Source organism: Gopherus flavomarginatus, chromosome 3, assembly GCF_025201925.1.
Source record: "Gopherus flavomarginatus isolate rGopFla2 chromosome 3, rGopFla2.mat.asm, whole genome shotgun sequence".
Taxonomy (NCBI): domain Eukaryota; kingdom Metazoa; phylum Chordata; order Testudines; family Testudinidae; genus Gopherus; species Gopherus flavomarginatus.
Window position 1 is genome coordinate 78,060,076 of NC_066619.1, and position 23,337 is coordinate 78,083,412.

At 40.4% G+C, this 23,337-nt stretch overlaps 1 protein-coding gene and 1 pseudogene across 3 annotated transcripts in view; both read left to right on the forward strand.

Annotated features, from left to right (window-relative positions):
• The window catches only part of SNCAIP (synuclein alpha interacting protein), a 123,023-nt gene that overhangs the window by 17,759 nt on the left and 81,927 nt on the right, over positions 1–23,337 (forward strand). The gene's annotated exons all lie outside the window — the stretch shown is intronic.
• LOC127047296 (uncharacterized) lies at positions 7,023–22,255 on the forward strand (annotated as a pseudogene).

Below are 23,337 nucleotides of genomic sequence, written 5' to 3' on the forward strand. Positions count from 1 at the left end.
CGTTTATTTGTTTTAAACCTGCTGCCTGTTAATTTCATTTGGGGACCCCTAGCTCTTATGTTATGAGAAGGAGTAAATAACACTTCCTTATGACTGGTGTGGAGAAAGTAAATGATTTTATAGACCTCTATCATATTCCCCCTTAGCTGTCTCTTTTCCAAACTGAAAAGTCCCAGTCTTATTAATCTCGATTTTCTCTCCATATGGCAGCCGTTCCATACCCCTAATCATTTTTGTTGCCCTTTTCTGAGCCTTTTCCAATTCCAATATATCTTTTTTGAGATGGGGTGACCACATCTGGATGTAGATTTCAAGATGTAGATAAGACCTCTGGGTGACACCACTATTTACCTCTCTCCATTCTGAAAAGTGACCATTTATTCCCACACTTTGTTTCCTATCTTTTAACCAGTTACTAATCCATGAGAGGACCTTCCCTCTTATCCCATGACAGCTTACTTTACTTAAGAGCCTTGTCAAAGACTTTTCCAAAATCAAAATACACTGTATCCACTGGATCCCTTTGTCCATTTGCTTGTTGACCCCCTCAACCTCAGCCCATGTGCATGGAAAGTTACAGTCGCAAACATGGAATCAGGGATCACATGTCCTACATGCCCTGCCAAGTCACTGGGCCTGCATTGTCCATATGCTCTCTAAGGCATCATGAAGAGAGCCCCATTGGAATAGTTGTAGAAAGCAACAGAGAGTCCTATCGCATCTTAAAGACTAACAGACGTATTGGACGTGGGTGAATACATGCTTCGTCAGATGCATGTGGTGGATTCCACCACATGGGTATTCACCCATGAAAGCTTATGCTCCAATATGTCTGTTAGTCTTTAAGATGCCACAGGGCTCTTTGTCACTTTTTACAGATCCAGACTAACACGGGTACCCCTCTGATAATTGGAATAGTTGATTATCCTTAATGGCCCATCTTCTTTGGCTGACTGATCTTAAGGTAAATCTGATTTATCCAGGAACACACTATGTTTGAGATACAAACACATAGCAAACATTCATAACTTCATATACAATGACAATGCATGCATATAAACAGGATAACATTGTTCAACAGATCGCAACTTTTCTAGTAGTATCTTACAAAGTGTACTTTGCGTAGGATTTATCACAACTGTGCAACAGGGGTTCTGCATCAGTGGTTATACCTTAGTGTAAGCATGGTCATCTTCCTTTTTATACAACGTCACACCTACAACTGAAGGTTGGGATTCAAGTACAAAAGTTAAAAATCCAAAGAAGTTTTATCCTTCTTTTCTAGTTTTTGGAGTATATTTGAGTTGACTAGTGTAGTGGGGAGGAGAGAGAGAACAATATTATGTGATGATGCTACAAGACAGGATTTATTACATTGAATTTATATTTTCAATGGTAATGTGGAAAATGTACATTTTATAAACAATTATAAGAAAAAAAACAACCCTTTTTCCTTAATGAGAGATGTTTGAAGCCAGTCAGGATGCTGAAAAACTAAAGCACTTATAAAAAATCGTTTCAAAATATTTGCAAATCCCAGTTTTGCTATAGACATTGGACCCCTGGAAAGCAATAGGATACGTAACTTCTCCTTGAGGGAAAATACCTCCATAAAACTGAGAAGACAACAAAATAGCATGTATTGTATTTACCTTTGCCATAACCCCTAAGAGGGGGGAAAAAGAAAGTAGTTCTCTTTTTAATCTTCAAACTGAATTTAGAGGATATTTAATAAAATGTAGCTGGGCTTTTTATTGCATACCCCACTCACAAAATATGATCTACTCTTCAGTGCCTAGCCCCATCTAAGAGAGGTGGTGATTTGGAGTTAGTGCAGCTAATCCCAGAACTACTTCTTCATTCTTTGGCTAATGTGCAAGAGCAAGTCAGCACCTTGTCTCCTATAAACTCGGGTGGATTTTCAAAGTGTTGAACTGAGATGTGCAGAGATGTCTTGACTTGTACAGTCTGAATGCTTTGACCCCCAGCTTAGTTTATTGTACTTGACTCTTTGAGTTGGCAGCACAGTGCACTGCAGTCTGTTACATGCATCTCAGCTACATTAGCAACCAGTCATTTTTAGCTGTGCAGTGTAAATCTGAAGTTCAAGCTCTGTAGCATATAAATCAGGGGTTCTCAAACTGGAGGTCGGGACCCCGCAGAGGGTCGCAGGGTTATTACCTGGGGGGTTGCGAGCTGTCCGCCTCAAACACCGCTTTGCATCCAGCGTTTCTAGTGGTGTTAAATATATAAAAAAGTGTTCTTAATGTGTAAGGGGGGTCGCACTCAGAGGCTTGCTATGTGAAAGAGGATGCCAGTACAAAAGTTTGAGAAGTTCTGATATAAATTCATGTATGGTATTTTTTAATAGACTTGCTCATTCTGTGCACTTCTAGATTCCAAATATGAGCAATCTATTTTCCCACCTGGTAGGCCTATCAGCTGATTGTAATAGATCAAAAGGACTCTGTATACAGCTTCAGGGTCTTCCTATTGGTAATAACTGTGTAAATGATCCTGATGCATTCTTATAGATTTTTTTTTTACAGACCATGAGTAATGTTCAGACAAATGAGAGATTGGGAAACATCACTCTACAAAATAGAATATGGTTTGTCTAGTACTTCGGTATTGTGTGCTATCACAATTTGTAACAATTGATTAAAGGGACAAGTCCTTACATATTAGTGTCTGTAACATTTAAAATACTGCAGGTGTGCCTGGTCTCCTATTGAAGCTCAGTCATAACTCCCATTCTTAGTAATGGGAGTTCTGTGTGAATCTATAGCGAAATAGTATGTACAACCAACTCTGGAAAGCTAACTTCACAAGGTAGCCTCCAGTTCTCCCTTCAGGGAAGGATTCTTGAGCTTGTACAGAGGGAGAAGATGTGGCTTGCAGTTCTAGGCTCCATGGTGATATTAGGTTCTGTCTTTGCCATTCCTAGGGCAGTTACGTAAGTAGCTAGTCATTCCATATAGGAGGACTCCTCAGAGAGAGAGATGTAGCTACATACTTTCCTACATGGAGCTTTCTGCGTTCCCCTTGACAGAGTTAAAAAGCACAGAATAAGGAATTAACTGTGAGGGCAGTGGAAATATACTGGTTCTTCCATTATATGTCAGGGTATGTGGAAGTGTTCATGCCCCTTATGCACGTGAGATCAGTTGTTTGAATAGCAGTGTTCATCAGGGGTGCACATATGCCCTGTGCCTCTGTATGAGGGCATAAAGAGTGGAGTGGCCCCAACCCTTTCTGTTCCCTCTTCTTACCTGTGGTAGTGAGACGGGACCTTGTGGGTGTCCCATCTGCTAGTCTGTAGCTCCAATTAAAACACTTCAGAACTCTTTTGTTTCACACACGGTGGACTGCTGTGAATGAATGTGGCCCATTATGCCTGATTTTGGACAGTCAGACCCCCTTTTACACCCTACTTTATAGGGCATCTCAACATAGCAGACTCTAAGCTTTCAGGCTTCAGTCCCTGCCCATCCTATGGTGGGCTGATCTCTTTAAAAGATGGGCACAGGAAGTGCCTCTTCTGTTTGGGCAAGAGTAATTTACTGGTAGATGCTCAATATACCCATCATTCTCTTGGAGAGCTTGCAGGTTGTGGGTTACTCAGCTGAAGCTTTGTTTCCTGAATCAATCAATGTCTGGCTCTTCAGATCCCAAAATAGGGCGTAGCAGGTACCGGGGGGAACCATCCATGACCAACCCATCTAGCAAATTTGCGATGCCTAAAATTAGCATGGAGAAGATTCCAGCGGCGAACAAAGACCCAGAACTGAAGTTGATACCGTTAGCGTGGAAGCTAGCGCTGTCACCTTTGGTACCGAAGACTGGCAGTGAGAGAGGCTGCCAACTTGCAGAGAGAGATCCATGCTAGTTCTAATCTAGCTAGCATGCTAAATATAGAAGTGGTGGGAGAGCCTCACTGCCCAAGTACAAATCTTTCCAAGATTCTGAGTGTGCACAGCTCCAGAGAGGACACTTGTGCATCATTTTCTTGCCATGAGCCTTCCTGCTATAGTGGTCTCCTAGCCACTTATATGCCTTTTCACCAATTTTTCCTTGTCTCAAGGTCAGATGGGACAAGGCCCATCCTGGTAGCTCCATATTGTCTGAGACAGTTTTGGCCATCAAACCTATTGAAAATGTCATGTCAGCCTCCCATCCATTTCCCAGACAGCCTGAACAAAATAGCTTACAATTATGGTCATGCATTGCCCTCAGACCCAAAGTCTTTGCACCTAATTGCTTGGCTATTGGCTGGTTGAGCCCTGCTGACAGAAACTGCTCCTGTTCAAAACATTCTCATACAGAGCAGAAAGCTGTCCACTACAAAGACCTAGTCCTTGAAATGAAAAAGATTCTTCATATGGAAGCCTACCACCTAGATCCAGTAGAGGCTCAGATGCGGGTGCTGGGGTGCTGCTGCACCCCCTAGCTTGAAGTGGCTTTTATCATATGCAGCAGAAACCAAAATGTGGCAGCAGAAAATTCTTTGGTGGCACAGACTGCCCCTGGCCTCTGGTCTGAAAGAGATGGAGCAGGCCAACATTGCCCACATATTGGAAGGAGATGGAACAAACATGTCCATGAGATGGGTTGAACCTGCACAGCTCCCAGGCAGCTTCCCCCCATGAAATTTCCTGCCAGTTGTGGCTAGAATTGTAAACTGCTTCTCCAAATGGAACCTGGTTGTGGATTCCACCTTGAGGGCAGCTGCTTGTGTGAGAGTAAAAAATATCCCTCTGCCCCCATAGGAGTAAACTGACTTTAGTATGTTGGAAAATTTGAATACTGTCTGACAGCATTACCCAATGCTGTATATATTTCCAGTAAAGTTATGATTACACTTGTATTTTGGTCATGTGCCAAGACTGATGGTGTGTTTTATAGATGCAGAAAATTATATTCATAAAAATAGAAATTATAGTGTGACTACACACGAAAACAAACTTTCCTACGACATTGTTGTTTGATTAAAAACTAAACAGTATACAGTTAAAACCAAATTGTGTGCTCAGACTTCAAACTAAATCTAACTAATCACTGTTTTTCCTTACTTGTCTATTGTGAAAACTAAATATTTGCTTTTGAAGCTAAGTTTCTGTCTGCTGAACATCATCTGCTAGCATTTTTCTCAGTAAATAGAAGTATTCTCACCTCTGTTCACTAGCTAGGCTCTTCTGTGGTTAGAAAATAGGCATGCCACTTGCTATTTTTTTTCGTAGGAGAAGTGGAGAATGTGAAGCTAGGACACATTTTACTTCCTATAATTGCCTTCAGCAGATTGGACCTAGGCCTGGCACAGTAGCATTCCCTGATGGTCACAATAGCAGACCCTATCCTTGGAGTGCAGGGACTGCCCCCTCTTAACACTATCTGGCATACAAACCACCCCAATGGAGGCAGGGGACTAAGTGGAACTAGAGCTGGTCAGGTGGCAGCAGGCTGTCCCACCCAAAGGTTGGTTCAGTGTGTGCTCTCCCTCTATATGCCAAGCAGCTCAGATAGGAATTGTCTACTGAAGCATAGTCCCTCCTGGAGTGCCTGAGAGCAGGATGGCTCTGTGCTTTTTCCAGTACAGACCAATGACTAAATGTCACACTCTGACCTCAACTGAACAGCAGTCTGATCAGAATCACCTTTTTCCACACAGAGATTTTGTTGTGCAGAAAGCAGAAATACAATGGGTATAGAAAAAGAATAAAACTACTGGTGTGTGAAAGGACGTTTGGTGACAAAGCAGAGCAGGATGGTTCTGAAACAATTATGAAGGGACAGGTTTGTTACACTTTGGTCTATCTTGTAGTTCTTTCACCATTAAAAAATTCTAGATGTCATTTGCTCTTTTTACTATTTAGTTTAATGGTTTTACTTGGTGAATTATTATTATTTGTCAGTGATATTTTAGTGAAATAACTCTCAATTCCCATTTAAAAATTATTAGATGGCATCTCTCTAGATTTTGAAATATTCAGCTGTGCAAACAGTTTCTTACTTCTTTATCAATCAACTTTAAAACTGTGAGCTCACCCACCTCTCAGAGATCTTGTCTCCATTGAAAATAATCCTTTAAATCGTGCAGTTGCTCCTTATGTTCAAACAGGAGACATTTGATACAACTCTTCTCAGCTTGAAAAGTTCCTCCTCTTTCTCCATTGTTTCTCCTACTGTTGTCCAGTGTTCCTGTATCTTGGTGAGCATCCCAACCAAGGAGGGCGACTTGGCTTCTTCACTTCCTCACTGCTTCTCCATGTGTTGGCAATAGTGATCACTTGAGAACAGTCAGCCTGATCCTGTGAATCCTCAATACATGCAACTCCCATTGAAGTTACCGACATTCTGTAGGCACTTACAGGTACCTAACAAAAAGCATGTGTAATGCAAAGTAGAGGAATCTGAGTATTTGTGTGGAGAACAGAATAGTAGTGGATGAAAAGTTACAGAATGGCAAATTAAAAGTTCCTCTTACTGTTAGTTTTAGTATTTCGTAGTATGGAGTCTAACCCATGACTTAGATTAGAATTTGACAGCAGGACACTTGTGGTCTAGTTTTTAACTGCAGTAAGAAGACCTGGTGTCTGAAAAACATTCAGAAGAATATTGCACTATTGCACAAGATGAAGGAAATGGCTTAAAGGGTAAATCTGACTATCTGTGTCTTTTGAAATGGAGGGCAGCAGCTGCACACTTCTGCAAACCTTGTGTAGTCTTTTAAACATGTACAAAGTGGATATAAAGATGCTGCTAAATCAAAATGGGAATGTTCTTGTACCCACTTTGCCCATTTGTAGACATCTAAACCAGTTGCAAGGAAGTGAACGAGGCCCTTTTCTCTATTGTGTACCATTTACATTTGAAAGAGTAAAGTAAGTTGGCCCCCATCAATACTGTATCCCTCTGGTGATGGGAAGAGTATGTGCTGTGCCTACTCCTGCATTGGAAGTATAGTGAATAAGACGGAAAATGGAGCATTCTTTCTAGGCTCTGCACACAAAAACCTTAGTAGAATGCTACCTGATTATCATGGAATCTGGCTATATTCTAGTTCTGACACAGGTAAGTAACTGTAGTAGATGATAACTGATGTATTGATATGCAGTTTTTCCATAAAATGAGCTGGCAAGATTATGACTTGGTATGTTCAAGGCCAACATATTTAGAATAAAATGGTCATTATAGTTCTTCTGCACACATCTTTTCTCTGAGTTCATGCAAAATGCTGGCTTTGTCTCAAGTGGTCCCTTCTCATAGTTACTACATTAAGTACTGTTCTAAAGGATGAAAACTAGGAAATGAAGTTACTGAGGAAAAGAAATCTCCTAGAGATTAACAGCATCTTCTTATCTATCTTTTTTGCAACAGGTAAATCACATTGCAAGCACAGCTAGCATTGCTTATTTAACAACTTGGGATTTACACACATTTCTAATGGCTTTCAGAAGTTTAATAAAGGACTTGTGTTGGTCTGTTTTTGCACCTTTTGACATGTCAATCAATAACGATACAACACTGTACAATCAATTTCAAAACCTCTCAACTTCCTCATAAAAAGTAATTTCATTGACTTCTCAGATAATTTTGCTAGAAGATTGGTTGGAGAGACTTTAAATGCATTAATTATACTTGTATCATTATCAATATATTGCATAATGTTTTTTATCACATTTTGGAGCCTACCTAAGTGGCGTTGGTGTGGGGTCCTAAGGAAGGTTTTCAAGAAACCATTTAGAGATTTGTGAAATGATGAAGTTGTGCATATGGGCCAGAAATCAATAATGCCATGTACCTGTAACAGAAGACAGATGTTTGATGAGGAAGGTGAAAGCATGATTATTTTCATTTAACTAGCAAGTTGCTTGAAAGGACATATTACACAATCTCTGTCATATGTATAGACTCAAGATTATAAAGCCAGAAACTGACAGCTGTGATCATCTTCTAGACTGACCTCCTGTATAACACAGACTGTGGAACTTTCCCAAAACAATTCCTGTTTGAACTAGAGCATATCTTGCAGAAAAACATCCACTCTTGATGTACAGATTGCTAGTGATGGTGAACCCACCATGACCATTGATAAGTTGTTTCAATGATTAATTAGCCTTTCTGTTAAAAATGTGTACCATATTTTTAGTCTGCATTTGTCTCGCTTCAGCTTTCAGCCATTATATCTACTTATACCTTATGTTATAGTTTTTTTTATTATTATTATTTTTTAAAGAACTGTGTGAGAAACATGTCTGAGAGCCAGCTGGGATATAGTGAAGATTATGTCATCTTTACCATAAAGAGCATCTTTTCACCAGTACCAACTTCCTTTTGAAAAACTGTAATAGTTGTTTTAATGAATGATAATTTATTTATCTGATTGATTGATTTGACAGATTAGTCTAAAAGGATATAGGTAGTAATGCAGAGCGTACTGAAATGATAAGCATATCCTAATTGTAGCTTGTTTAAACAGTGGTTTCACAAATTGCTTTTAATATATGTTTGTGTCCACTTAGTCCAGAACTATTTCCCTACTGTAATTTTAAATGTGTCAAGCTATGGGATTTCCATTGTTTCCTTAGGGAGACAACTCTACAGTCTAATAGATGTCGTCCTTGGGAAGTTTTTTCTGATAGTAAGGTTTTTTCGGTTTGATTTGATTTAATTTGAGCCCATTGTTCTTGGGGAGAAAAAACAACCTCCTGTTGACCCGTCCTAATTAATGTATCCCCCTCCTTGACGTTTAATACCTTTCAGATATTTTTAACTTGTTCATTGTTTATTTTGGGGAAAAGTTGATCTACATGTAACTTATGTGAAGCTGTTGAAAAAATTTTTGATAATTTTCTGAAGGATTTTTTTGTTGTTTTGAAAGGAAATTGCAGTCCTCTAATTCACTTTTCTGAAAATAGATTTTTATTTACTAGAAAAAATATTAAAAATTTAGTCTTTGAAGTGAATTCTCTTTGAAATGAAATTCTCTTTCATTTTGGGGACCTGTCCTAATCACATAATGCAAATAGTTTAATTGAAGCCAATTAAACTATCCATGTAAGTAAAGCAAGCCTGTTTTCACTAGAAAATGAGTCCATTTTAAATGCAAAATGTGCCTATCTTTTTGTTTGGATCGGAATGAAAAAACTCCATATTTTGAGTAGATTTAATTGTGAATATTTCATATACATCTTGTTGACTAGATTGCAAGTAGATAATTTCAAAGAGAAATTAATATCCCTGTGATGGCAGCAATATTTGAGAAGATGTAAACTTTCCGTATTGAATAACTCCACTTACCTCCTAGATTGAATCATTCTGTTGCAAAATCTTTAACGTGTTTGTTGAAGAAATTATTCTTGAGAACATGTGACATGTCAAGATAATATGGTAGGTAGGTATGTATATAGCTACAGTCCTGTTTTATGGAATAAGTGGAAGTTCTTTGTCATTTAAAGAACCCTGTCCTAAACATGTTAAGGGAATACCCCACAAAATATGTTCTGTCTTGGGAGAGGGGGATAGAATGTAGTGTTTTAGGGGAAAAGGAGGATTTCTACTCCAAGATATTTTCCAACTGCAAATACACCGTGTATCTTTCTTTAACAGAAAAACGAGCAAGAGAAGTGTACAATGTATGGCTTCCCTTTCTCCTCCTCCTGAGGCAACACTTCTCTGTTTTTTTATACAGAGAATTGTAAACCAAAGAATGCATACTCCATATTTATCACTAACCATGGCTTTGGAACCCTGTGTGTGCCTAATATAAAGAAATGTTGCTGAAGGAAGTGTTGCTGTGAAAAGGATATTTACATAATAAAGAAGCACTAGCAAGTAGAGCTTTATCTTTGATACCCATTGCAAACACTGCTTTTCCGCTGGCATGGGTTGATAGATGGGATGGACAGAAGACAAGGCCAACTATATTAAGCACCCAATGCAGATGGTTTGAATAGCCCTTATTAAAACTTGGAGCCAATCACACTTTCTGTAGTGAGGCTGAACACAGTTTAGCCTTGGCTTATGTCTGAGACAAAACTGTGTTCTGCCACAATTTAGGAGGGGTGTTGTATGATATCTTGTGTCAAACACAGCTGCAGCTACTGCCCTGTGTTGATATAGCTTGGTAGTCTGTTGAAAACAGTGGTATTATAAATGCAACTTATAATAACAAGAATACACTCTGCCCTTGTTATGTGTTCTGACCAAGTTTCTGTTTGGTCTCTCCCTTCATTTATATATACATACATGTATCATTTAGGGAGAGTTTGAGTCATTTAATCTAGCTCTCATCTGCATGTCAATGAGGCTCAAAGTCTAAGAAAAGAATTAGCTGGTTGAAAATGTTTGTACAAATTTTCTGAAAATGCAGTTGACATGAAAATCACCCTGTCTGAAACAATTGTCTTTTGAGCTATAGTGCAGCAAAGTAAGTGTGTTAACATTACATAACTGTAGAATATTTCATATTATCAAGTAACAGTCTTGTAATAGTTCAAAGTGAATACAAACCTAAATTAATCAAATATAGCAAATCAAATATCTGTGTTCAAACAGATCAGCTGACCTTTTATTTATTTTGATACTTTCATTAAGATGTAGCATACAGCTTTTGCGAAGTACATGAACCATGTATGCTATTTCAATTTTAAAATAATAGATATTAATTTCCATTCTCTTTGATTTCTCTTCAGGACTAATTAAAACAAACAAGTTTATTTTTCTAGGCACCATTCCAAAATGTGCAAGTGCATGCATTCTGGTTTAATGCTTTGAGTGCAATTTTTCTTTTGCTTAAATCTCTAATGAAATACAAACATGTTTCTGGAAATGGATTGTATTTATTACTATCAAATTCAGATTGGTACTTGACAAACTTTGTGGTCTGCCTTCAAAAGAATGTTACAATTCAGCTCACTCAGTTGCCTAAACATTGACTGCTTTTTCAAAAAATATATGAGTAGTTCAAAAGTTTTCTGAGAGGGGGTATGTGACGTGTCATTCCATATTCTTTATGAAAATATGCTTATGATATGAATATGACATAACAGATATACATTATGCAAGATGGCTCATGTGAACTATCATTGGAAAGGTTATGATTTACCTAGTGCCATTCTCCTACAGCTCTACCTCGATGTAACACTGTCCTCAGGAGCCAAAAAATCTTACCGCGTTATAGGTGAAACCATGTTATATCGAACTTGATTTGATCCACCAAAGCGCGCAGCGCCCCCCCCCTCTCCCTGGGAGCGCTGCTTTACCGCTTTATATCCAAATTTGTGTTATATCGGGTGGTGTCATATTGGGGTAGAGGTGTATTCGTATGCCTGTATCATTTCTGTATCTGAAATTAGGAATTTTGACTATGTGTCTGGATTTCAACTATGCTACTTTGAGTGATGCCCATTGCTAACACTTCAGGTACAACAACTGAAAAGCCAGACAGGGCAGATGGCCCATCAACAAGGACAATGGACTGGAAAAGAGCTTAGTCTTCCTGTGAATGTGTGGGTCAGCCTGTGAAAAACGGCTGCAAGGGCCCTACAGAGACAGGTGGTCTTGTTGTGACAAATTTATGTTACCAATCTGCATGGGGCTTCAGGTGATCAGGCTGAGGTCGCAGGATCTTTAGGGGAGGAGATGAAGGAGCACACCAAATGACTAAGTTTAAAGCTTTATTAATCATATAACAGCAGTGAGTGCTGGGTGCTCCCCACGTCACTCAAGGGAAGGAAGAAAGCGTTAGCGCCCAAGCCCTAACCCACTTTCATACTCACACGCGCACAACCCAAGGCTGGCCAAGCCTGGGTGTAACGTAAGAAGAAGAGGGGGAAGAGTAGATGGGAGTTCTGTCCTGTGCACAGGCCGTCTAGGATCCGCTGTTGATCTCCTACTTGTTTCAGCTCTCGGGAGGGTTTTAAGCCCTGGGTTCTTCCGGGGACATTTTAGTCCAGGGATCCTTGTCTCCCAGGCTCTCTGTAGCAGTCTGAACCAGCCTTTTGCGGCTTCCTTAGGTTCCCCAAAACACATCGGCTTCAGGGTCGCAAGACTGTTGTTCTTCCATTCACTGGCCTTCTGATCTTTCTCATTTTGCAATCCCCTCCAGGTCTGTCTGGTTCAGTTCTCCTTTCCTACAGGCTTTGGCTATTTGGCAGCAGAGAACTTGTTTGTGTGTATTGGCCTTGAGCGGCAGTTTCATTCCTTATCTTTGAGCCTAGCTGAATCATCGAGTTAACCCGTTCCTCCCCCTTCGGCCTCTCGCAACCTGCAGAGAAATCTTTCATTCTACACTCACACCTTCAACCCTTCCCAAAATCCTTTCCCAGGCATATATAAGTGTTAGCAATATACAATGCTGGTGCTTACCCAGGGGACCCGATGGGGAGTGGGGGGGGAGTTTTATTGTGACATTGTGATACTGAAACATTACCTGGGACTTCTTGTAACTTTCCACTGTAAGGGAAGGGGGTCCAAATTAAGAAACAAAGGACTCCCACCTTATGCAAATTCTATTTAAGGGTAGGCATTGAGGTAATCCAAATAATCAGTTCTCCCCTGCTATCCCACCCAAGATGACTGCTGGAAACAGCTAAGACTGAACAGGAGGGAAAGAACTGGTCCCAGGTTGGAAGGGCATCTAGCCTGTGAAGAAGATTATTAGAATGACATTTAGGGTGAGAACTTACATGTAACCAGTTTCTTTAGTGTATTAAACTTAGTTTGTGTACTCTGTTTTATTTTCTTAGTAATCTGCCTTGTTCTGTCTGCTAGCTCCTTAACTACTTAAAATACACCTGTTTATAGTTATTATAAACCAGAAATACATTTATTATAACCCAGTTTATGTGATTTCTAATGGGGGAGCGGCGAAAAATTGTGCATACCCTCTTCCACATTGAGGGAAGAGGCAAATATATTGTATGTTTGGGTCTGTGCTCCAAGGGAGGTGGACATCTGAGTGCTGGAGCAAGTCTCTTAAGCTGAGTCTCTCCAGAGCTGATCTGCAGCGGGGTGTGGCTCTGCCTATGTGTATTAGAGAAGGTTTTAAGAGCCTGGCTCAGCAAGAAAGGTAAAAGGGGGCCCATGTTGGCAGAACAGGTAGACTCAGTGGTATCTCAGCACATCTGGTGACTTCCCAAGGAGTCCAACCCATCACAGAGTATAAAGGTGAATTTTTCTCTTTTTAAATATTTAAAATATGCAGTAAAAGCTTGTTCATGAGAGAACATACAGGAATAGTAATGAAAAGCAGGCAGAGAAGACCTATGAAATGCCAGCTAAAGGTCAGATACTGTCTCCAACTCATGTAGGGTAAAATCTCACCCCTCTGAAGTCAGTGGCAGAGCTCCTATGGGTTTCTACAGAGCCAGGATTTCACCCATTGAGTAATACTTTACTTCTAGAGTCACCACTTTAAAATGGTACATGGCGCAGCTGCAGCACTTCAGCGTGGACACTACATACATTGGGTTTTCCCATTGGTGTAGGTTATACACTTCCACAAGAAGCTGTAGCTAGTGCTACACTGGGGATTAGGTTGGTATAACTACATCTCTCAAGTGTGAATTTTCAGAGCCCTTGGAGATGTAGCTGTACCGATGTAAATTCCTAGTGTAGAACAGCCCTAAGTAAGTATGCAGAGTAACGTACTACTCAGTATAAGTAACAGCATCAGGATCTTGCCCTTATGATCATACTTTACACCCATTCCTTGCTTCTGGATATGCAAGTTTTATACAAATTGAAAACTGTCTCTCACAGTAACCATTAAGGCTATGCCTACACACTATTGGCACCCCAGGTGTCCTAGCTGACTCCCCGTCCACACTAGCAAGGCCTGTAAAGCGCTCTGACTCCGCAGCTACAGCGCTGCTGGTACTCCATCTCGGTGAGCAGAATAATGTTTGCTGCACCCCCTCTGGAGCACCATGGCACCAGCGTGAACGAAGTGTTGCGTTACTGTGCTGTGATCAGCCTCCAGAAATGTCCCATAATCCCCTTAAATCAAGTGACCACTCTTGTCATTGTTGTGAAATTGGCTGCAGGAATGCAGAAATGCCCTTTCAAAGCTCCGTTTTGAAGAAACCAGCTGCTTATCAGCTCCGAGAAAAGCAAACATTTACTGTTTTGCTTTGAGTGACTGAGAGAGAGGCGGGGAGGAAGTGAGGGATCTAATTTTACAAGACAACATGCTGACACACACTCTCAGCACCTCAAAAATCCACTCTCTCTCCCCCCACATACACACAACACGATCCCTGTCACACTCCACCCTACCCCACCCCCCCATTTGAAAAGCACGTTGCAGTCACTTGCATGCTGGGATAGCCGCCCATAATGCAGCGCTCCCAGTGCCGTTGCAAGTGCCACAAATGTGGCCACGCCAGTGTGCTTGAAGCTGTCAGTGTGGACAGACTGCAGCGCTTTCCCTACTGTGCTGTACGAGGGCGGATTTAACTCACAGAGCTCTGTATCTGCAAGTGTAGCCATGCCCTAAGTGAAAATCAGTCTGTGCCCACACTGTGATGTGCAGTTACATGTGGCAGTGAACGGCTCTGGTAGGAGGAGGTAGCAAGGAAAGGCTCCAGCAGTGGAGATCTGCCGGAGCCCTTCTCTGTTGCCTCCCCTGCCAGAGTCTTTCTCTGCTGTTGGATCCTTTCCCTGTGGCGGGGAAGACTCTGGCAGGGAGACACTACACTGCTAAAAATAGCAGCGTACAGTGGGAGGCTCTGGCGATGTAGAGAGCCCTGAACAGAATGTACATACCATAAGGGTTCAGGCATGTCTTTACTCAGCTAAGCAGTGCCTCACAGTCTACACTGCTAATTATGCCTGTTCTAGGGTTGTGGAGGAATTCCCATGCAATGGGTGGGGTGGAAGCTTTGTATGCCTGAGAAAGTCTTGAAGATTACATGCACGCATACACTTTTCTTGACCTCCTTGGAGACCCCTTATCGCAGCTTCTTTCTTTCTCACCAGTGGCTGGATGGAACTCTTCGTAAAGTTTTACTGAAGGGGCTACTGCTCTGCCGCATAAAACAATAAAGGCCTGCCTGTCATTTTTCCCCTTTGCAGTCATTGTTAAACTCCTACTAATTTCAATAGAAGCAGAATCAGGCCCAGAATTTTCCATTCTCTCCAGGGCTGAGTATGGTGTTTCTGCAGGCTCTTGTGGCTATAATTCAGGTTTTTTAAGTTATTTTTTTTAAATAGCAGCTCTTAATTGTTTGAGCATCAATATGCTTGGTCCCATTCCAGTCTCAGCTCTATCGGTAAGATTTGTATAATGATGGAACTTGTGTGCTGATTAAAAGCAGTGCTTTCACTCTGACTTGCTTCAGAAGTAATAGACCATTATAAATGGCTGCTGTGAACTCTTGAACTCAAGGGAACTTCTGAATAAATGTGATAAGAGATAAGGTAATCCTGGTCTCAGAATTCACTCCTCCAGTGAAGTAAATTACATCATTTTCAACCCAGTTGTTCATTTTTCTTACAATACATTGTTCCTTCAAATTCACCGAAGGTCTTACAAAAAAATAAAAATGGTATTTTAATTTTGAAGTTGACTGTGTAGATAATTTCTCTTGTACTATGTATTTTTCTTGGCTTGCTTAAAAGGGAGAAAAAAGTAAATAAAGCAAGCTAGTACTAGAAAGATGCTTAGTCAGTGAGAGAAAATCCAGATGTCGCACTTGACAAGTAATAGAAACAATGTTATTTAACATAATTTTTTAAAAAAAGAAAAAACCTTGTGAGATTCCCAAAACTCAGAAAGTTGAGTTGAACAGTACACTAGAGATTGCACTATAGTATTACGATCCCTCATTAGCAGGGCCGGCTCTACTGTTTTTGCCGCCCCAAGCAGCGCGCCGAATTGCCTCCGCGGTCGGCAGGTGCTGTCTGTGTGCTGTTAGGGCGGCGCACATGTTTCCATGGCGGCAGCAATTCGGAGGCAGCTTCAGCTGGAAGACAGAAGCTGCGCCACCACACACAGCTGAACATAGAAGGTGCTGCCGAATTGCCGCCGCAGAAACACACATGCCACCCTAACGGCACATGGACTGCCCCTGCTGTCTGCGGCGACAATTCAGCGCGCTGCTTGGGGGCAAAAACACACGGACTGCCGCCCCTTGCAGATTGTCACCCCTTGCAGATTGCCACCCCAAGCACCTAATTGGGATGCTGGTGCTTGGAGCTGGCCCTGCTCATTAGACTTCCTACTTTCAAAATAGTGTCACAGTATGTCAGGTTATCATTTTATCTGAATGTATGAAGCTGAAATAAAGTACTTTAGCTGCAAATCAACTGTCAATTTGAGTAACAACTTCTGAGTTTTCATTCCGAGGCTGGTCTATTCAAATCTTTAATGATGAAACAGTCATTTTGCCTTAGAGTTGTTTAGGACAATGTAAATATAAATAAGTGAGCTTTATTTTTTTGTGTGTGGTTTAATTAATCCCTGTTAGGAAAATTGAACTGTAAATAAATATACATGGCATACAAATAGAGCTGCAAGCTATAAACCATTAATATTTTGTTTTGTGATAGCACCCAGAGTCTTTAATCAGTACTAGGACTTTATTGTATTAGGCATTGTATCAGTACTTTTATGGTTATATACTTCTTTTTATGTTTTGCACCCAAAACTCCAAGAGGATTTCAGTATATGGCACTTAAAGCCATACTCGGACCTCCTACAGGCAAAGTTGTATGCAGCGCCTCATTCAAAACTTATTGGGAGTCTTACCATTGACTTCCCTGGGGTTTGGAGTAGGACTCTGCTGCGCATGTTCCCCTGTTTGGTTCTGTACTATACCCCCCCACACACACACTCTGTAGCAGTGCTCCTGGATGTGTGCTTTCCTTCAGGCTCAAGCAGCTGGATAACTGAGATTGCCAAATTCATCCTTAGTGGTACTCTGCTGAATCCAGTAGAGTTCCAGCAGGGATTAATTTGATCCAGAGTACCAGATAATTTCTGACTGCTGCCAGAATTTACTGGAAAATCTGCCTTCTGGAACAGTTTTAATTGGGTGCTGGGGTTTAAAGTCCAGGCACAATAGACTGAACAGAATAATTTTTACTGTTCTGTTGTTTTGAAACTTAAGAAGCTTGGTTATATTTTCTTTGCTCTTTGTAAGGGCAAGTTGACATTACAAAATAAATCGACCAAAATTAGGTAATTATTGCGGTGGTTCATTTCCACCCTGTGTCCTCTGTCGGTGTACAGATCCTCACCAGGAGCGCTTCCACCAACTTAATTGTGAGGGGCATTGTGGGGCACTGACAGCTGGAGCACCCCGGCCCTGGGGCTGACAGCTGGAGCATGCCCCCCATCCCCGCCCTGGGGTCAACGACTCCAGCCACTCAGAGGCCAACAACTAACAGATGATGTAACTCTGTGTCTATAGAGTCGCCATAGCTGCATCAGCCTAAGTGCTATCCCTCTTGTGGAGGTGGAGTTATTGAGTTGGAGTAGTGGGTGACTTACATCAGCGGGAGCAACATTGTAATGTGAACATTTACAGAGTTAGGTCTACATAAGCTGCCTTACGTCGACCTAACTCTGTAGTGTAGACCAGGCCTTAATGTTAGTCACGGGATAAAGTTGTATGACACTCATCAGGTTTTAAGTATTGCTTTATAACAGGCATTCATTTGTATTATATACCCAATATAAAGATAGTAAAATCTTCCACTATGTCTGTGAAGCTTGTTTATCTTGGAACTGCTGTACATATCTGTCATAAACAGATAGCTAAGGGTTAATGTTCTTTTACCTGTAAAGGGGTAACACCTGTGTCATAAACAGATAGCTAAGGGTTAATGTCTCTTTCACCTGAAGCACCTGACCAGAGGACCAATCAGGAAACCGGATTTTTTCAACTTTGGGTGGAGGGAATTGAGTGTCTTTGTCTTTGTTTTCTGGCTGCCTGCTTTCTCTGAGCTTTGGAGAAGTAGTTTCTTTTTTCTAGTCTTCTGTTTCCAAGTGTAAGGACAAAGAGATCAGATAGTAAGTTCTATGGTTTCTTTTCTTTGGTATTTGCATGAATATAAGTGCTGGAGTGCTTTGATTTGTATTCTTTTTGAATAAGGCTGTTTATTCAATATTCTTTTAAGCAATTGACCCTGTGTTGTATCATCTTAATACAGAGAGAACATTTGTACTTATTTTTCTTTCTTTTTATATAAAGCTTTCTTTTAAGACCTGTTGGAGTTTTTCTTTACTTCAGGGAAATTGAGTCTGTACTCACCAGGGAATTGGTGGGAGGAAGAAATCAAGGGGAGATTTGTGTGTTGGATCGCTAGCCTGATTTTGCATTCCCTCTGGGGGAATAGGAAAGTACTTTTTGTTTCCAGGATTGGGAACGGAGAGGGGGAGTCCCTCTGTGTAGTTTCACAGAGCTTGTGTCTGTGTATCTCTCCAGGAGCACCTGGAGGGGGGAAGGGAAAAAGGATTATTTCCCTTGGTTGTGAGACTCAAGGGATTTGGATCTTGGGGTCCCCAGGGAAGGTTTTTCAGAGGGACCAGAGTGCCCCAAAACACTCTAATTTTTTGGGTGGTGGCAGCAGGTACCAGGTCCAAGCTGGTAACTAAGCTTGGAGGTTTTCATGCTAACCCCCATATTTTGGACGCTAAGGTCCAAATCTGGGAATAAGGTTATGACAACCTGAAACACCTGACCAGAGGACCAATCGGGAAACAAGACTTTTTCAAATCTGGGTGGAGGGAAGTTTTGGGTGTGAGTTCTTTGTTCTTTGTCTTGTGTCTGTGCCCTCTCGGCTCTGAGAGTGATTTTTCTATCTCCAGGCTTTCTAATCTTCTGTTTTCAAGTTGTAAGTACAAGGATAGTAAGACAATAGGTTTCTATTGTTCTTTTGTATTTACATGTGTGTAGTTGCTGGATTGTATTCTTTTTGGATAAGGCTGTTTATTCATTTTTTTTTCTTTAAGCTATTGACCCTGTATATTGTCACCTTATTACAGAGATCCTTTTATGTCCTTTTTTCATTCTTTTTATATAAAGTTTTCTTTTTAAGACCTGTTGGAGTTTTTCTTTAGTGGGGACTCCAGGGAATTGAGTCTGCAGCTCACCAGGGAATTGGTGGGAGGAAGAAGTCAGGGGGAAAATCTCTTTGTGTTAGATTTACTAAGCCTGACTTTGCATACCCTCTGGGTGAGGGGGGAAGAGAGATTAGCTCTCTCGGTACTTGTGTTTCCAGGACTGGAAACAGGGAGGGTAGAATCCCTTTGTTTAGATTCACGGAGCTTGCTTCTGTATATCTCTCCAGGAACCCAGGGAGGGAACACCTGGAGTTGAGGAGGGGGAAGGGAAATGGTTTATTCCCCTCTGTTGTGAGACTCAAGGAATCTGAGTCTTGGGGTCCCCCAGGGAAGGTTTTGGGGAGACCACAGTGAGCTAGGCACTGTATAATTCCTGGCTGGTGGCAGCAATTACCAGGTCCAAGCTGGTAACTAAGCTTGGAGGTTTTCATGCTAACACCCATATTTTGGACGCTAAGGTCCAGATCTGGGAAGAAATGTTATGACAATATCTAATGCTCAAGAGAGGGCAATAAGTTTATTTTTGATCTCAGACCTATAATTGTGTAAAGTAACAGTCTCTAATTAAAAACCAATCGGCATGGCATTCTGGATTTAGAGCATAAATCTTTAATATTAGTTTTTGCACATATGGAAACCTAGTCTTTTGTCAACCAAAGGTATTTACATTTGAGTTGTTATTTGATTTGATTTGAAAGTTTAAGTAAATCCCCAAGTACTTTAGCATTGTAGTTTTGAGATGTGGAAAATAGCTTACTGTTTATCTTTTAGCTGCATTTCTTAAAACGATGTATCCTTTAGCTGCATTTCTTAAAACAATGCTTTTTTCTCTCTGCCTTCCCTTCCACTCTTCTTTTTCTTCACTCTGTCAACCTCTCTCTCTCACCCACCCACACCAACACACAGAATGTGTAAAGAAGAATAAGATGCATGAAGTGGTAGGTCATACTAAACCAGGCCCTCTCAGAGGTCCAGAGAGGCTCAGGCCACTTCCAGCTTTTGAGGCCCCTAGCCACAATAAAAATAAAAAAATACAACACGTGAAAACAAAATAAGGCACCAAAAAAAGTGAGACATAATTTGAATATTTTTTTATTTAACAAATGCTTTTCTAGCCCTTTTTTGTGCAAATGCACTAATTATTGAGGAAAAATGTAGCTTTCATGCAATGTCACAGTTGATATTAAGCATGGCGAGCCCATTCAAATGCTCTTGTCCCATAGTTGAACGGTGATAGTTCTTTACCTGCTTCAACACATTGAAGGTGCGTTCACTTGAAACCACTGATGCAGGCAAACTGACAAAATTATGCAATACAGTTGTGATATTAGGAAACACTCAGAGAGTCTACGTTCGAGTATTTCTTGAAGCAATTTCTTAAATTTGCATCTGTAAGCTGAGAGAGTGTGTCACATTTTGATCCGATAGGGATGCACATGAAAACAAGTTGCAAAACTTAACAAATGCCAAAAAAATTAACAAGTGTCTAAATTTGAGGTCCCCTTTGAGCTTGAGGCCCTGGCCAAATGACCCTCCTGCCAGGATTCCAGTTTTCAGCTTCAGCTTCAGGAAAGACGTGGTAGTTAGTCAGTGCACTCAAAAATTTTTAAGTAATAGTTGTTTCTCCAGCAGGTAATAATTTAATTAAATTTCACTTGTATTTTTGGTTGGCAAAAGCTACCAGATAATAAGATTTCTCCGTTCCTTTTTCCTTTTTACCATTTTATCACAAATTTGTCTGTCTCTGTCCTTAGCCTGTATTTTTGTTTTGTGTTTGTAGGCAACAAGATTTAAGTTCTGATAAATCAGTTTTATTTGGGGGAAGGGTAGCAAAGAACAACCTAATATTTTGGGGAAACAATGAATGTTTCTCATACCTGAACAGGAAGGGGAAGGTGATTTTTAGCAAAACTGCATAACCCCTAAATTATGTGATGTTTAGCATTAATTACAACACAGTGCATGTGAGAGATTATTATTTTATTATGTATTTTACAAATATATTTCCATCTTCTTTAGTTATGTAATATCCTTGTGCTTTCTCACAATAGTAGTGCCCATAAAATAATAAATATACCCATTGGGTACATACATATGGAGTGCTGTGGTTTATGAGGTTTTTTTCAGTATTGCATTCCATCAACAGAGTGGATTATTTTATGGGTTCTTCTCAGCTGTTGAAGTAATATGTATGTGAACCATCTCACCGGACACATGACATTTTTACAGGAATTCTTGAAGTCCAAAACCTTTCTAAGGAGCAAAATGCATTTGGGAAAAGAGACCAGTTAAAAAAACATGGAACTTTTTGCTGTCATATCAGAGATGATAATTTGCTTTCTCATCTGATTGCTGTGAGCTTGGTTGGAAACATATTGTTAATCTGTTGTATCAGTAGGTGCATCACTGGACACTAGTGAATGTCACTTGTACTTATTTTCAGCATTGCATTTGTTAATCTTGCTAAGAAATTGATGGTAAATGTTATGAATATTGTTCACACCTCCTGTGGTATGTTGGATTCACCTGGCTGCAAAGTTCTCCTGTTCACAGCAGCACCGACTATGATTTTTGCCATATGATTCACAGTGTATATAGCATTGCTCTTTTGTGTTAAACTATAACAAGTAATCGACCCCTGAGTGACACTCCAAGCATGGACCAGTGCAAATGTTTTTGGTCATTGTTTTTGCTATTTGGGTTGCTGGTATTGCAGTTTGTTGTACAGTTTTAGCACATAAGAAAAGAATGCATAGCTGGCTGCAGGAAACAAAACTTACCAGTGTCCTAGCGATTTTATTTATGCAGAATGTAAGGTTGAGTACAGAAATAAAAAGTAGAGGGTTGTTTTTTTTCCTATGGGAAAATATTTGTGGTGGTTATTGACCTTCTTCCCTTGCTAGTTTTAATCTTTTTATGTTTTCAAAGAGCCCTTCTGCTCTGGAACCATGAGAAGGCAACATACGGTGGCATTTGGATTGGGAATGATGTTGCAGAGGCTAAGGTCGTCAGAGCACCTAAAGTTGTATCACTGATGTTTTTGTTTCTGCACTCTAGATTTCTCACTTTAACCTCATTTATTACCAAAAAGACCTAGACTCCTGTTGTTTTTATGCCAATGATCCTCACAGTTCTGTCTTCAGGTTATTCATGAATCTATCGGTCCTTATCGTCTTAAATTGAATAATTACAATTGAGGGTAAAGCTGCTGTCTTTCTGTTCCCAAATGAAAGCAAGTCGGTCTGCTGGACCAAAATTTGTTGTGCCTTCTCCATATATTTAATAACAGAAATCAATTTATTTCTGAAGACCAACAAAATTATCAAATAGTTTTCATCACTGTAAAATACTTCTTTCCAAGACACTTTTTTGGATGTACTGCAATCCAAAGAGGGATGGATTTTAAAAGTAAAATAAAGAAAAACTGGAATAATATTAATAATTGAAGTAAAACTCTGGTAAGACACACTTTTAGTAGTACATCTCGCTGCAGTATAAGGATATTGTAGCTGTAGACACTGTTTATACCTGTTTGTGTGTACCCAGTCTGTTATGTGACTGTCCTAAATTTTGTATCTTATAATTTATTTATTGCATATTTAGTCATATATTACCTCACCGTGGGCAGGTATGTGTCTGGTTCAGATGAGGCACACTCTTCTAGGTTCTTTGCAGATGGATTTGGGAAATTTTTGTCACCACTTCATTGCCAGGTGGGTAGAGCCAATCCTTGGTAAACACATTTCAGAATTCATTGGTCTTCCATCCTAATATGTTCATACCAAGAAAGCCATTGAAATATTAACAATGCTAATGAAGGTAGTTGCTGAATTTGGCTTTGATTAACCTCATTTCTGATCTTGTCCTGCCACTTAATATGGACCAACGGATGAAGACAACAAAGAATCAAAACGTCCCTCTTCCATTTTAAGAGGGGCAGGAACTTCCGAAAGAGCCACCTTCCTTCAACCAAGAAGAGATCCAGTTCACAGTCCATAAGCTGAAATCTCAGTTTGTGACATTTCACCTGAATTGTTGAAGACCAGTGAGAATATTATTGTACATGGCTGTGTAGGCTCTTCCAGACCATCTGGCACACTTATATTATCCCTGATGGGTGGTGTTACTTTGCCTCCATTCAGAAAGGACAATATGACTGAGTGTAACAACTATAGAGGCATTATGCTGTTAACGGTCCCAGGGAAAGTCTTCACTTCTGGGCTGGTGTCTCAAATCAGTGATCCACTTTGTGACAAAGACTGGGA